General features: G+C 39.1%; 1 protein-coding gene across 3 annotated transcripts in view; it reads right to left on the bottom strand.

Annotated features, from left to right (window-relative positions):
* il1rapl2 (interleukin 1 receptor accessory protein-like 2) overlaps positions 1-14,398 on the bottom strand; it is a 384,719-nt gene that overhangs the window by 162,785 nt on the left and 207,536 nt on the right. Inside the window, exon 1 of one of the 3 annotated variants that reach the window (XM_029441638.1) lies at positions 7,303-7,399. The exons of the other annotated variants lie outside the window; for them this stretch is intronic. The gene's annotated coding sequence lies outside the window, so the exon portion shown is untranslated. Of the gene's footprint in view, positions 1-7,302; positions 7,400-14,398 lie in introns of those variants that run through there. 3 annotated transcript variants of the gene reach the window in all.

The raw sequence follows: 14,398 nt of genomic DNA on the forward strand, positions 1-14,398 counted from the left end.
ACACACACTCACACACTAGTAGGGAGTAGTCATTCAAACTACTTTTATTGTTGAACAAAAGAAAGAAATAAGTGGCATTTATTAAAACCAAAACTGCTGCTGCAAACACACTGGCAGTCAGACAATGTCAAACTAAAGTTATCTAAATTCACCTTGTATACATGCTGGAAGATTCTCAATAAAATGAATATGTTGAATGATTTGGTATAAATTCAATACAACATTATCACATCATTATCATTTCAGGATCCAGTTGCGTGATTTGACTTTGAAAGATGCTCTAAATTGTCCAAATATAGATATTCAACACATCTATATCCACCAACCGATCTGCAATTAAGAGTCCGTCCCCCATTCTCAAAGAACATATGTGCCCATAGCAAAATGTTGTTTGATGACTAATGTGACCGTTAGAGTACTAGTGACAGGCGCACATTGTGAAACGGTCGCAATTTTAAACTCATGGTTAACATTTTGTAATGAAACAAAAGGTTGCGTTTAGGATCAGGCAACAAAACTACTTGGTTAGATTCAAGAAAAAAGTATGCAAGTTCAGTACGTGACGTGTTAACTTTGAAATAACTCAGGGTTTTAGGGTTTTAGGGTTTTAGGGGTTTAGGGGTTCAGAAATGCCGGTATAGTGTGGATGCTGGAGTAGTGTGGATACTCGGCGTAGACATAGCAAAAGTGATGCGTTTAAAACAAAACATGTATTCGTGGGGATGTAGCCTCAAGCATTAAAAGCTGTTGCAGTGTCTTTGTAGCAAAACATGTCAAACAGGGTCATTTGGAGAACCTGCAGCATTGCTGGTGTGGGGGGAATTAAGAGGAAGAGCTCAGTGGTGGTGAAATAACCCATAACATGTCCTCTTTTACTTCTCTTCTAAAGGAGTGTCCTCCCCGTCAGGGCGCTCTAACAGTTTGGTCATTTGGTGGGTCACAGACAGGTCAACAACACAACTTGCACTTGTATTTTAGCCAATGTTTATGACTTTAGATGGTGGACACCAAGCCTCCCACCTCCAGGATTACAGAAAAACCACTGGCCTGGTTTTCACGACACGTGCTAGAAGGATCAAACTTTTGGAGCAGATCCGAATTACAAGGAGCATAAACACATTATTTTTCACTTATGGTAACAGGCTTTGCGGATTCTGCATTCTCCTTCTAGTTATGAATTTCTTTAGCTGGAAAGGAATTCTATCAGAAATATTCAAGGCAAAGTAGAGTAGCTTTATTCTTCCCAAAAGTCTAAATAATTGGTTTACTAAATACATTTCCATTCTAGTGTAACTACCGACTTCAATTTAATTGGACTGGTGACATCTGTTTTTGTGAGCTGAGCTGCTTTGGACTTGTCTATCATCACATGGTCAGAGTGCCCGGAACAGAGTGGAATATCTAAAGAGAAGAAAACAAGTGATTTGATTGGTCAGGATGGAGGCCAGGCCCAGCACAGTTACAGTACCGCGTCCAACTATATTAGAGTTCTGCCACTTGAAAACATTCACTGAGCTTGTGCCATTTGCAGTTGAGTCATGAAAATAAACCTCTCGGCGTGTCAGTCGGGTCTGAAATTCATGAAATATATTTAAAAAGTGGTTGCTTGGTTTGTGTATATCAGGTTGGGAAACAGAAAGACATGCATAAGTGCAGATATGTGGAAAATAAGGAATGCGGAAAAAGAGGAAATGCAGTGGTTTTGACTTAAAGTACTTAATGAAAAGTAATGAGTCCCATTTCCCTGTGAAACAGAACTCATTGGCCTTCCTATTAACCATAATAACTCCTGAAGAGGTGAACAGTATATATGGATGGATGAATGGACGGATACAGGGAGAGACAGAAGGAAGATGGAGTGGAGGAACATGTGGATGAGCAAAACAGAGTCATATTAGGAGAGATAATAAGAAAGTAGGTAATGTTTTCCCTTATCGAGTTACTTCTCATTGAATAATGATAGAGGAAACAAAGATTAAAAGGTGGAAGATGTGAAGAGGACGATAGGAAGAAGTTGTTTGTAGCATTACAAACATAAATAAATCAATGTCAAATTAAATGTGATACCTTTGTACAATTACACAAACAAATGAGATCAGTGGGGAGATGATTGATGGTCCATCTCTAACACGTAATGTTACTGTTTCTGAAAATTAACACCATATTTCCCATTAAAACAAATGCCTGCTGGTGCAACCCACACACCTCTTCTTTTCATATCCAGATAGAAATGTTGGAGCGATGCCTTCCTCTGGCCTTTCACCCCCTTCACCATCTGCTACATTTATGTAGAACAAACATTTACATTATGTATAGAAGCCTACATTTGTGGCATAAAGCAATGCAGCAAAGCTGCATGTTCTCACTGCCAACTCATCAAATACATCCGCCGGTCAGTGTACTATGACTCAAACCATTACACTCCATGTCCCCCTCCACTGTCAGTGTTCCATGTGCAGGATGCCTCTAGTGGCCATACTAATCATGACGGGAGTAAAGGAGGAAGTCTAATGATCTATCATCTCCATAAACACATTCTACATAGGAATGCAGACAAGATATTGGGATCGGAAGAGTTCTGGTTTCAGTTTGCAGTCCGAGTAGTATTGACCAATCACGTTTGAGCGTGCTTTGGTTGCATGCGGGTCAACAGTCGGTCTGGAGAGGAAAAGAGAAAGAACGCAATACAATCTCAGAACCCATCTACCATCGTCTGACGATGTTTTCACTTTTTACAGCTTCAAGTAAGCTTGCACACTGGCTACTGAAACAACCTGGTTATAGAAGTCGTCTCTCAACTCCAACTCCAGTCTTGCATCTCAAGCTGCTGATCTGACTGTGAGCAACTTCCGGCGCTCCGGATATCCGCTGGCTACACGGGGACCCCAGAGAAATTGCCCCTTGATTCTGAGATTGGGTGACGTAGTAGTAATAGCAACACAAGTGGAGGTTGAGGTGGATGGATATGGATGGGTAAAAAAAAAGGTTCAACCAGGAGACCGCCGTCCGTGTCTCATGTGAAACTACGCTTTGAAATATAACGTACGTACTTAACTTAAGTCACATATGTAACAACTTAAGTTACCTAAAAAATCTACTTATTTTTACCCAAACCAAACTAAGTAGTTTTGTTTGAATTCACAACGTTAACCATGTGTTGCAGCCCATCAGACTACACTGCATGCTGAACAATGATGCTTCATAAAGTGACCAAGTGTTGGTATGTGACGAGCTGGGAGTGAGAGCAAGAGGACCGAGTATGTATAAAAATATATGTGTTTGTATAAAAATGGAAAAAAAGACAAAACCGGATTAAGAAAAATATAAAATGCAAAAAAGCTCTACTGCCAAAGGATATGCAAGGCAAGCAAAAAAAAAAGACAAATAGGAGCTGACAACACAGGAATGTGAAAAGAGGGGATATAGACGGCAGCAATTAAAAGAACACGTGAAAGAACACAAATCCAACCAGATCAATAGAGATTTTGTTTTTTTTCAAACAACTGAAAGATGAAAATGTCAACCTGGTGAGGAGATGACAGGAACAGAAAAGGCAATTAGAGTAAGAAGAACATGTAGGAACATGTAGGGAGAACTGTATCAATTACCCATCCAAGCTATAATGTGTACATGTCCATTGTTTCTACCTACTTTGTACGTATGTCTTTATATTAAGGACACCATTGTTTGTTGTATCAGGTTGGTGCTGCCACAGCCAGTTTCCCTTTGTTGATCATTAAACTTGAATCTAATCTGGGCTGGCTGGACAGGTTTATATGCAGAAGAGTGATGAAGTACTTTATGTTTATTCAGATAATGAGTGTTTTTATTACTTGTTGAACTCTGGATCATTTCACACTTTCTGCCGGGTCTCAGGGTTAATGAAATGTTCCCCGAGTTTTTATCAGGATTATGATCTTATGCAGGATGAAGTAAGTGTGTGTTCGTGCTTTGATGATCAAAATAAGGATAAAAGGACAGCGTTGGTTATTTGTTCAAACACGCTGCGCTTATGTATTCCTGACGAGCGACATCTTGTGGTGAGGTGATTAATGTCTCTCAAGGGGCCGCAATGACCTGCAAGGTGAGGGTCATGTGACTGACAGAGGCAGCCAAAGGAGTCGGTGGGTTTGTTTGTGTCATTGTGTGACTTTGGTGAATCTGAACCAACCTTTGAAAATACCAATGTCACACAATGACACAAACAAACCAACCGATCGATGCAGCGGTCTACCAGCAAAACCTGTGTGGCAAAATGACTGTTTTTGTCAATGGATTCTGGTGGCTTTGTACATTTTTTGGGAGGCTAAAATGTTTTGCTGCAGCCCCCATCCACAGTAGCTTAGCTTCTGTGCTGGTACTCCTGTCTGTTTCTACAAACTGGGAGCGTGCAGACCTCCATCTACAGCAGGTAATTCACTGACTGTGGATAAGTACCTTACACAAGCCCACCTCAAGAAAATCTGAACTATTCCTTTAACCCACCTGACACATTCCTCTTGTACCCTTATTGCTCTGACAAAGCAGTATTTTATCACTGTGATCAAAACATCTATGCAAAATGTTTAAATGTAAAAATGATGATTATAAGAGAATCAAAGTAAATGCAATCTCTCTCCATAGTATGGTACTATACCTTGCATCATGCAGACATGAGCACAGTTAAGGATCCCTTCGATGTATCCACTTTTCATTATCTGCATTACAATGTTATCACATAAAGTTTCCTTGTTTTTCAAATATGCAGGTCTGTTGTCCAGCTAAAGACTGTCTCCAACTCCATTTGAGATGTTCTGACAGTTGTCATGGAGGTTACAAGCTGGAGGAAGAAGTGTGTCCAGAGACATGACGTTAGTTAATGACATATAGTCTAGTATAGTTTAGGTATTAGGGACGCAGATTCTACACTCATGTATACATTATGATTCCATCTTTCTCTAACAACAAAAATACCAAAACAGTTTCCTTCAAACAGGCAAGGCTGCACAGGACAAGTTTGATTCCTTCTCACTGACAGACGTCCACTTCTTTGTTTGAATAAACAGAGATCTTAATATTCAACAGCTTATTAAACAATTCGCCACGGTGAAAATGTTTCCAATGCTACATCAAAACGAAAATTCCAATTTGAATGAATTTCAGAAACACTCCTCTGAGCAGAACCAAACAACTTACAAGCTCTGAAAACATTGTGCTCCGTCAAACTGCATCCTTGTGTGTGTGTGTGTGTGTGTGTGTGTGTGTGTGTGTGTTTGTGTGTGTGTGTGTGTGTATGTTTGTGTGTGTGTGTTTGTGTGTGTGTGTGTGTGTGTGTGTGTGTGTGTGCTTGTATATAAGCGTCTTCTGCCCTCTCCATTTGTCACAGTGTCGATGGACCGTGCGGCACAGTCACTCCCGCATCGTACAGTTCTCTAGTGTGTTACTCTCTCTCTCTCTCTCTCTCTCTCTCTCTCTCTCTCACACACACACACACGCAGTTGCTTTCTGCTTTCTTCCTGCCCGTGATTAATAAAGAGAAGTAGCTGCACACCTGCTCACTGACAGCCCCCTACAGAGAGAGAGAGAGCTGGGTAAAAGTTCAAGAGAGTGTGACAAAGGTACATCCTGAAAAGGGGGAATGGGATTATTGTGACTGAAAAGAGGGTGAAGAATTAAAAAAACATTTCATACTTAGACCTACATGTAAAGTTATTATCATATTTAAATATTAAGGTCTTCTATTTCTTTCTTTAAAAACCCATTTTAGGCACCCCTACATTTACAATTGAAGTTCAATTTACTCACTAAATTCTCTCGACAGTCAGAACGATTTCTAAACTCATCTGGGACGTAATTTCAGAAATAACAGCTTTTTGTGGATTTTATTTTACATAGTAACTGTTTTATCCGTCTGCAGACACCACTCAATAATATCACAGCTGCTACAACTTACTTTCAATATGTTATTATTATGTATTTACTGTAAATTTTGTTTTAGAAATGACACTAGATTTAGTATGAAAGAAAAGGCAACAAAGCGCCAACATTATCTACATTAGTTAAGAAAATGAATGTAATTTTAAACTCACTTGGTGATGTAATAACACATACATAATAATTTGGTATCAAATATGGAATATGGAAATCACAATAATTAAAAAACGTACGTGCCAAATATACCATGGTCCTGTCACTTATGTGAAACTATTACTGAACCTTTTGTGTTGTTGAGACCAATATATAACTAATGAAAAACACATTTCTTCAAGAGATATATGAAGCCAGCAGATTCCATGACTGAAAGGGGACAGAGGCTATTCTATCTTGATCTTGATGAGAGGGGAAAAAAACATCAGGGAGAACAAAGACCTTTTTCTCCCAAACTTTTCTAACACACTCCGCACATTTATGACGGTGAAGCAGAGAGGGAGAGACATGGGGTGTAATTGATAGACACTGTATGTAAAGCCAGTAGAATAATGAACTCCTACACCTGTCACATGCCACTGTCTCCTGACAGCTTCACTTTCCTCCTCTCTCCATCGCTCTGTTCCTCTTTCAATCTCTCAATCTGTTCTCAGTATCTTCCTCTCGCTCCACCAACTGTACCTACCTGCTCTCTTTCCCTCTCTCAGCCTCTCTACCTATTGAATATTTTAAATCCATCACAGCGGAATTGCTGAACAGCAGCAGGAACAGCATGGGAGCACATCTGAATATGACGCAGAAACACGGCACACGTCGGTGTCCCTGAATATGTGAGCTGTCAGGGATAAATACACGCGTAAACACGTAGTAAATCTTTACACTCATTTCAATGACCCTTTCTTTGTTATTGGCGACCCGATGTTGGGTTGTGAAAGAACACACAGACGGCCTTACATCTGTCGGATTCTTGAACGGAGCTACAATGGACTGAGAAATCACCTCTGAGGACACTGTGCCTTGTACTCTCCCCAAGAAAAGGTCAGAGTGACGGATAAGACATTTATTTTCAAGGCAAAAAGAGATGACGAATGTACGAGAGGAAAAAAGGACGGAGATGTTGAAAGGAAGAGGAAGAGAGGTTAGTCGAGCAAGGAGAGTGCACATCAAGATCTTTTGAGCAGTGAAAGTCGTAAATTGCAATGTGTGGCGGCGTGTGCTTCAAGCAAACTGTCTTCCAAAGATGAGGACATTTTGACTGTCCTTACTTGAAAATGGGTAAGATAAGAGTTGGGTGAGGTGTTAAAGTAAGGCAGCAGGGATGAAAGTCAATATATCAATATATCAGTTTTTATATAAAAGTAAAACAGAGAAGTGTGTGTTTAGGGTGTTGTGTACCTTACAGACAGTTTGGCAGGCGTTAGGTGAATGTGGTTTTCCTGTGCGAGGTTGTTTATGCCAGGCCTTCTGAAGTTTGACATGCAGGAGGGGACTACTGTGCCACCTAACCTGGCAACCTCACTCTAGTCCGGTCACCTTCATTACCTGCTGCTACCCCCACCGTCACCCCTAACACACACACACACACACACACACACACACACACACACACACACACACACACACACACACACACACACACACACACACACACACACACACACACTGTTGACATGGTGGTCTTGTGAAGTTCTCCGTGCTTACTTAGGTACAACTTTGAGGTACTTGTACTTTACATGATTGTTTTTCATGTTATGCTACTCTATACTTCGACTACAGCACATTTCGGATGCAAATATTATACTTTTTACTCTACTAGTTACATATTACATGAACATTTCTTTAAAAACAGAATCAGAAGGGCACTAGGTAAACGCCCCGTGATTTGGATCCGCTCCAAAATATAAAGGGCTCTTCCTTGGCCCATGCTACACCCTTCCACCAATTCTTATGAACATCAGACCAGTAGTTTTTCTGTAATCCTACTGACAGAAAAACAAAACAATAAACTGAACCAAAAACATGACCTCCCTGGTGGAGGTGCATAACTTAGAACTTATAACACAATGTTTTGGGTGTGACACCTTGTAGAAAAGCAGTGTGTAGGTGGGGCCCCCGTCAGGGGTCTATGAGTTGTTAGCAGTTCTCCCAAAGAATGCTTTCCCTTCTCAACCTAACAAATGGTTTCATGGTATTAACTGTTGAAGACAAAAAAAGAGATTCAATAATCCAATATTTCACGAAAACAAAGGTTTGAGTAAAGTAAAAAAAAAAGTAACTACAAATCTGTGGTTCGGAATTTCAATTATCTTGTGACCCCTCCACCACAGCTATTATTGCATCATTTTAACAATGTCATTTATACTAATATATCACCATTTCTGTATGTAAAGACAATTTTTACGATTTTGATTGCAAGGCTTTTACATGCAATGGTGTATAATTATATTAATGGCTTTGTGCTTTTACTTAATAAAGTACAGGAGGTGAATACTTCTGCTCATGGTCGTGTGTATTGTCACCAGATGGGAAACTCACCCTGCACAGCATCTCTCCTGCTTTTACGCAGATACAATCATTGCACTGTTCCATTAATAGCACTTATGCTGTTACAAGCATTTTGTCTGGTGAAGTGCTGCACAAATGATCATTGTTATTTAATGAGATGCATGTAATTGACAGTACAAATGTTTAATAACTCATGTGCTCATTACAGGCCGAGTTTGTTTGTTTTCATACGTCCTTGATGTAATTAATATGACAAGCGATCGAATTAAAAGCCAGAGGAAAAGGAGAGCTCAGAAAACTATTTACTGTCTGATGAAGGAGAGATATGGATCGGCAACAATTGAGCAATAGGCGGCGCCTTGGAGGTGGTATTTTGCAACAAAAAAAGGATTAGACATACTATTGAAGTAAACCTGATTCATGTACTTGCTTTAGCTTCACAGCCTCTTCCTAAAGCTCCTAAAGCTCTTAAAAAACGTAGAATTCTGGGTTGAAAACATGCCCTCAGCAGATCATCTGAAGCTGGCTGAGAGGTGTAGCCCCTGAGGCGTGTGTTGACTCACAGTTGGAGCGGAAAGCTTTGCTTTGGAACACTTCCAGTGTGTTTTACTTAAGGGCACAGTTTCTGTCAGGTTGTTGGCTTGTACCATCTCCTTTGAAAATCGCGATGCTTTGGGCTCTAATGATTAAACATTTAGTTAATATTATGTATTCGGTTTGAGTAATGTGACTGTGAATGCTACGTCAGAATTGACTGTTTATGATTATGTGCTGGAAGGTTTATGAAGAAAGACAGACATTAAGAAATTATGTTTGCTATTATTATGCCACAGAAAGCAGCTATAATCAATATGTTCATATTAACAGTGGATCAAATGACTATGTGTATTCAATTCATGTATGTTATCATTTTATTTTGGTATTTTATCTCATTCTTCTCTCTGTGAAGCACTTTGTACTTTGTTTGATAAAGGCTCTATAAATAAAGATTTTTTTTTAAAGCATTTTTGAGATAATAATCTTGTTCTTTCAAAACAGAGCAAACTTCTTTCTCCAGTGAACACATTACAATAGTACAATAGTACACAAAGTACTGTACTGAACAGGCTGATATGAGCTGGCAGCATCCACTACATACAGTATATATATATATATATATATATATATATATATATATATATATATATATATACATATGATATGAGGGATATTAGCCTCAGTGTAGATACTTCTAATTAGTTATTAAATTTTTATAACAACATAATAGAGATTCACTTCACAACTTATTGTCTTGTTTGAAGAATCGTCTTAAGACAAGTTTCTACTCTTATATACAGTAGTATCTACTTCTACTCTGATATAACTCTTAATATTTCTATTCCACATAATAAGGAAAGCTTAGACTTTAACTTATGACTTGTTATTATAGTCAAAACTATTTAGTTATGTGAGGAAAAAACTATCTTTTTTATTCCCAGTCATCCTCTTGCAATAGAGAATTAAAATTGTCAAAGTAAAAATTGATGAGGAATCCACTTATAATGTGTGTCTGTGTTGTATTGTGCTCGTGTGCACCTGTTTCTCCTCCTCTGCGCTGCAAAGACCAAGTACTGCCCTAATTACTCCAAATCCCCAGCGTATGATCCGACCAGTTTACTCTGATCACAATAAATTACACTCACCTCCCTCTCTACTGCCGCACCAAGGCCTGCTCTCCGTCCGTCTCGTAGGGTTCACACTCTTTACTACAGCATCGTGTGTATTTAGAACATTTCATTATGCATTTCTTAAGGGGAAACAACTGCCTACAGCCAGCCAATACATATACACACATACACACACACATACACACACACAAACACACACACACAAACTGTACACAAACACACATCATTGCATTATGTATCTAGAACCCTGCCAACATATATGTTTAAAGTTACACTCCTGACAAGAAAACGCTACATGTATGCTGTTATCCTTTAAGCCTTGGTTTTGGACCCCACCACGGATTTGTGTAGGAGCATATGTACATTAATATTCCATAAATATCCCATCTACTCAAATATTCTTGCTGTGCGGTGACTTGATTTAATATTCTGGATATCAACATTCCAGATCAGAAAGGAGCGGTTTAATGTGATGGAATCTAAACACTTCCCAATATATTGTACCTATACCTGTACAAACTGCTGCTCGTGCATACTCTGACAGCTGTCATTTACCTTGACGTTACATTGTGTGACAGTCTGCTGACGTTAGCAAAAAAAGTTAATACGTGGAAAGTACACTGCAGTGGCAATCAAACAACAAAAAAGGCCACTTGAGGGAATTTTAAGGCGTTTCCACCTCGTGGTGGTACAAAATATTAGGTGCTAAATAAAAATGGCGTTTGACAATTGATTTACATGTAGATTAAAAAAACATATATGAAAACCTGGTGCATTGAATTAATGCAAAGGAACAAGCTTGTACAAATGTAACTAAACAACAAATAACTACACAGGGTTGAAAAAGTCCAAATTCCTAATTCCCCACAGCTGTTCATCAGTGACCACCCTATGTAAGCTACAGTATGTCCTCATGTGCGCAGCACATTTATATTTACATACCGTTAACATAACACACATAAAATATAGCACACATCAAAATTGGCTACAGCATAGACCTTAAAATTAACCTTATTACTGACTGGAGCATCAGATTTGTACTAGTGGACCATTAGCAACCTCAAATCTAACGGGACTTGCTTGGTTCTGCATGAGATCTGTCTGGCTTATGTAGCCGGTTGCAGGTTAGAGCAATGGATAAGTATAAGTATAAGGAAAAGTAAAAAGTTCATGTATAAGAAACAAAGATTCTATAATATAAAAAGTACCTCCTTAGATAGAGTCTTAAGGTTTTTACATGAAAATATGAAATACTCGCCTGACAATATTTTGCATCAAAAACTATTTATACAGGCAGCGATGCAAATTTGCAACAGCTGCAACAATTGTTCAATAAAATGTTCAAAAAGCTTTGCGCTGGCCGAGGGCCAACTACCAGGATCCTGTTGACCCAGAGCAGTGTATAGCAGCTGTTTGAGTTCTTTATGAAAGTACTTGTGACAAACAGAGAGAGAGAAACGATGTGTTTAGTTGGCCATATCAGCCAGCTCTAATTACTGTTACTCCATCTGTCTTTATATGTTTTTAATGCAAACAATATTACCACATTAAAGTTTCCCTCACAGAAACCACACCAATGACTTTGCTGATAAAAACCACTCACCATAATAGAGAGAAGATCCTCTAAAAGGCTCCTGACACTGTTTTGCACTTTTTATCCACAATACAGTTCTACAGCCAGAGCTGACTTTGTATACTGCCCTTATCTGGGTCAAGGGGTGTTTTCATTCCTATAATGCATTGTATATATGGACCAAGGCAATCATTAGTGTGAAAGGGCTTACACACATCAGTGAGCATTGTGCAGGATTATGGAGCGCTAACATTTTTCCACCATTCAGTTTTGAATGGCACAATTGCAGGTTCAAGGTTGTTTAAGCAAATACCTTAAATGCTGAAGTTTCAATGAGCAAGACACCCAATCCCTGCCAGCTACAAGGATGGATGGGAACACAACAAAATTGATTATAGAGTATTTTCTTATGCTTTTTCTGGTTGCAGCCAGAGTGGTTTGGTTTGGAAAGGAGCACTGGTGCTTTTCAGGGTTTCAGTGTCGCAAATTATTTGAATGGCCAACAGCAGTAAATATACACATCTCAGGGCCATCTAGACGCTTTTTCGGTCATACGGAGAAGAGTTTTCGGTTTGTAGTCCATGTAGTATTGACCAATCACATTTGAGCGGGCCTGGGTTGCATGCAGGTAAACAGTCTCAGTGAAAAGTAAAGAGGCAGAACGCATTGGCAAAATACAATCTCGGAACTCATCGGCTATCAACTGATAACCATTTAGCTTTTTACTACTTGTGAAGCATTCCGGTCTCAATTCCAATTCCATCCTCCTGTCTCAAGTTGCCAATCAAACTGTAAACATTTGATTGCCAGAACACCAGAACCTCCAAAATATTGGCCGTTACCAACAGACGCAGTGTTGCCAACTCCTCAGTAAGGAAAGTAGCTATTGGTTGTCCTAAAAGTCGCTAGAAGTTGCTAAATGGCATCAGCGCCTAATTTGCATAATTGTCAATTTGCATGTAATTGTAATGAATGCTGTAGGAGAGAGGAATAACGTTGTGGGACAAAAAGTGAATAAAAACCCCCTAAATATGTTTAGAACTACAAATGAACTTTCTTCTGTTGATTCTTGGTTTTGATATTTTGATTTTGCCATTGAATGAGGCCATCACTTCTAAAAATAAAAAGTTGCTAGATTTGTCACTAGTAGCTTTTGACGAAAAAAAGACTTGGTTCGTCTCTGGATTTAGCGAGAAAGTCGGCATGTTGGCAACACTGAACAGATACTAAAAATTGTCACACCGATAAAAATAAGTAAAAGAGTGACACAAATGAAAACCTAAAGTGTCCAAGGAAAAGTGTCACCTCGATGGACACACTGTTTGATTGGCTTGCCTCAAAACAGCACATAATTAAATATTGCAATATTCCAAATCAAATGTGTCACACAGTTCATGAAAACCACCAACTACTTTTTTTTATTTCCCTTTAAATGCTCAATATATTTCAGCCTTTTTCAGCACCTTCAGCCTTGAGTCCATGTCTGCTGCTATAAATGGCTGTCACAGTGTATGTCAATCTGAATAATGCAAAGTGGGAGGCAGGAGTAGCAAGGGACTTTGTAATACAGAGTGTCACATTGGTCAGAAATAAACATAATAGCTGAGTGCATCATGAACGAGTGTCCAAGACAATTCTGATTAACAGACACAATCTGTCAGAATATGTTCACAATGGGGCTGAAAGAAAGGGAGAAGGGAATAAAAGACACTGAGATAGGAAGTGATGAAATGGAGGAGGGTAAATAGAGGTTGAGAGATGTTTGACTTCTCAGCAAAGGGGAGAGCGGGGAGTGACGAGAGCAAACGAGAGATGACAGAGAGAGGTGTTTTCTCGGAAAAGAAAGATGAGGAGATGGCGAAGAGTGGCAGGAGGAAAGACAGAGCGAGCAGGGGGAGGCGAGAGTGATAAGGAACAAGACCGAGAGGGAGAGACAGCCTGTCTTAATGGTGATCTGTGAAAAGAAACAATTTGTCCAAGAGGATTATTATATTGAGAATAAAGAAAGGGTTCATTGGAATCAAAAATCAACAAGTAGAAACAAATATTCCTTTTCAAAATTAAATTTGAAAATATTTATTAAAAGAAATATGTTACACATTCCTTTGTGCCAATTCCTCCTGTGACTAGAGGTTATGTGTCCCTGTGAAAATGAAAATCAGCTCCATCTGGACTGAAATTTAGCAGTTGTTTGTACAAGGAGCTATTAGTGTTAAGGCTCTTTTAAGATGCATAACCAATATCTTTATAATTCTTTCTAAATTTAACTCAACCTCTAAAATAATATAGAACTTGATGGAGAAATGCTTTACCTTAGCAGCTAGTAGCCTACAATTCTTCGCCCTAAAATGTGGCTCAGATGGATCAGAAAATGATGCCTGTCAGGGGAAAATACATCATCCTACATCACCACGCTGCAGTGCTTTCAGACACCAATGGTCTTGGTTTAGACACTGAAAAAGCATCATGAAGCTCTTAACATTTGGCTTTATGTCCAAGTGAGAAAGCCTGAATTGCAATCAGGTACTTCTGCTGCTGCTTGGATGTTGAACACATGTCGCTGTGTGAGTAATACTGCAACTGAAAGTAGGCCTATAAGTATGTGTTAGAAACTCATCTCTTTAAGAGCTACATGGAACCGCCCGCTCTCCTGTAAATCTCATCCCTCTCAGAGGTGATGACGGCCATGTTCTTACAATAGCTAGTAGAATTTTTAAACATAAACTTTGAAATATTGAAAAGAAAC

Source organism: Cottoperca gobio, chromosome 10 (genome assembly GCF_900634415.1).
Source record: "Cottoperca gobio chromosome 10, fCotGob3.1, whole genome shotgun sequence".
Lineage (NCBI taxonomy): Eukaryota > Metazoa > Chordata > Actinopteri > Perciformes > Bovichtidae > Cottoperca > Cottoperca gobio.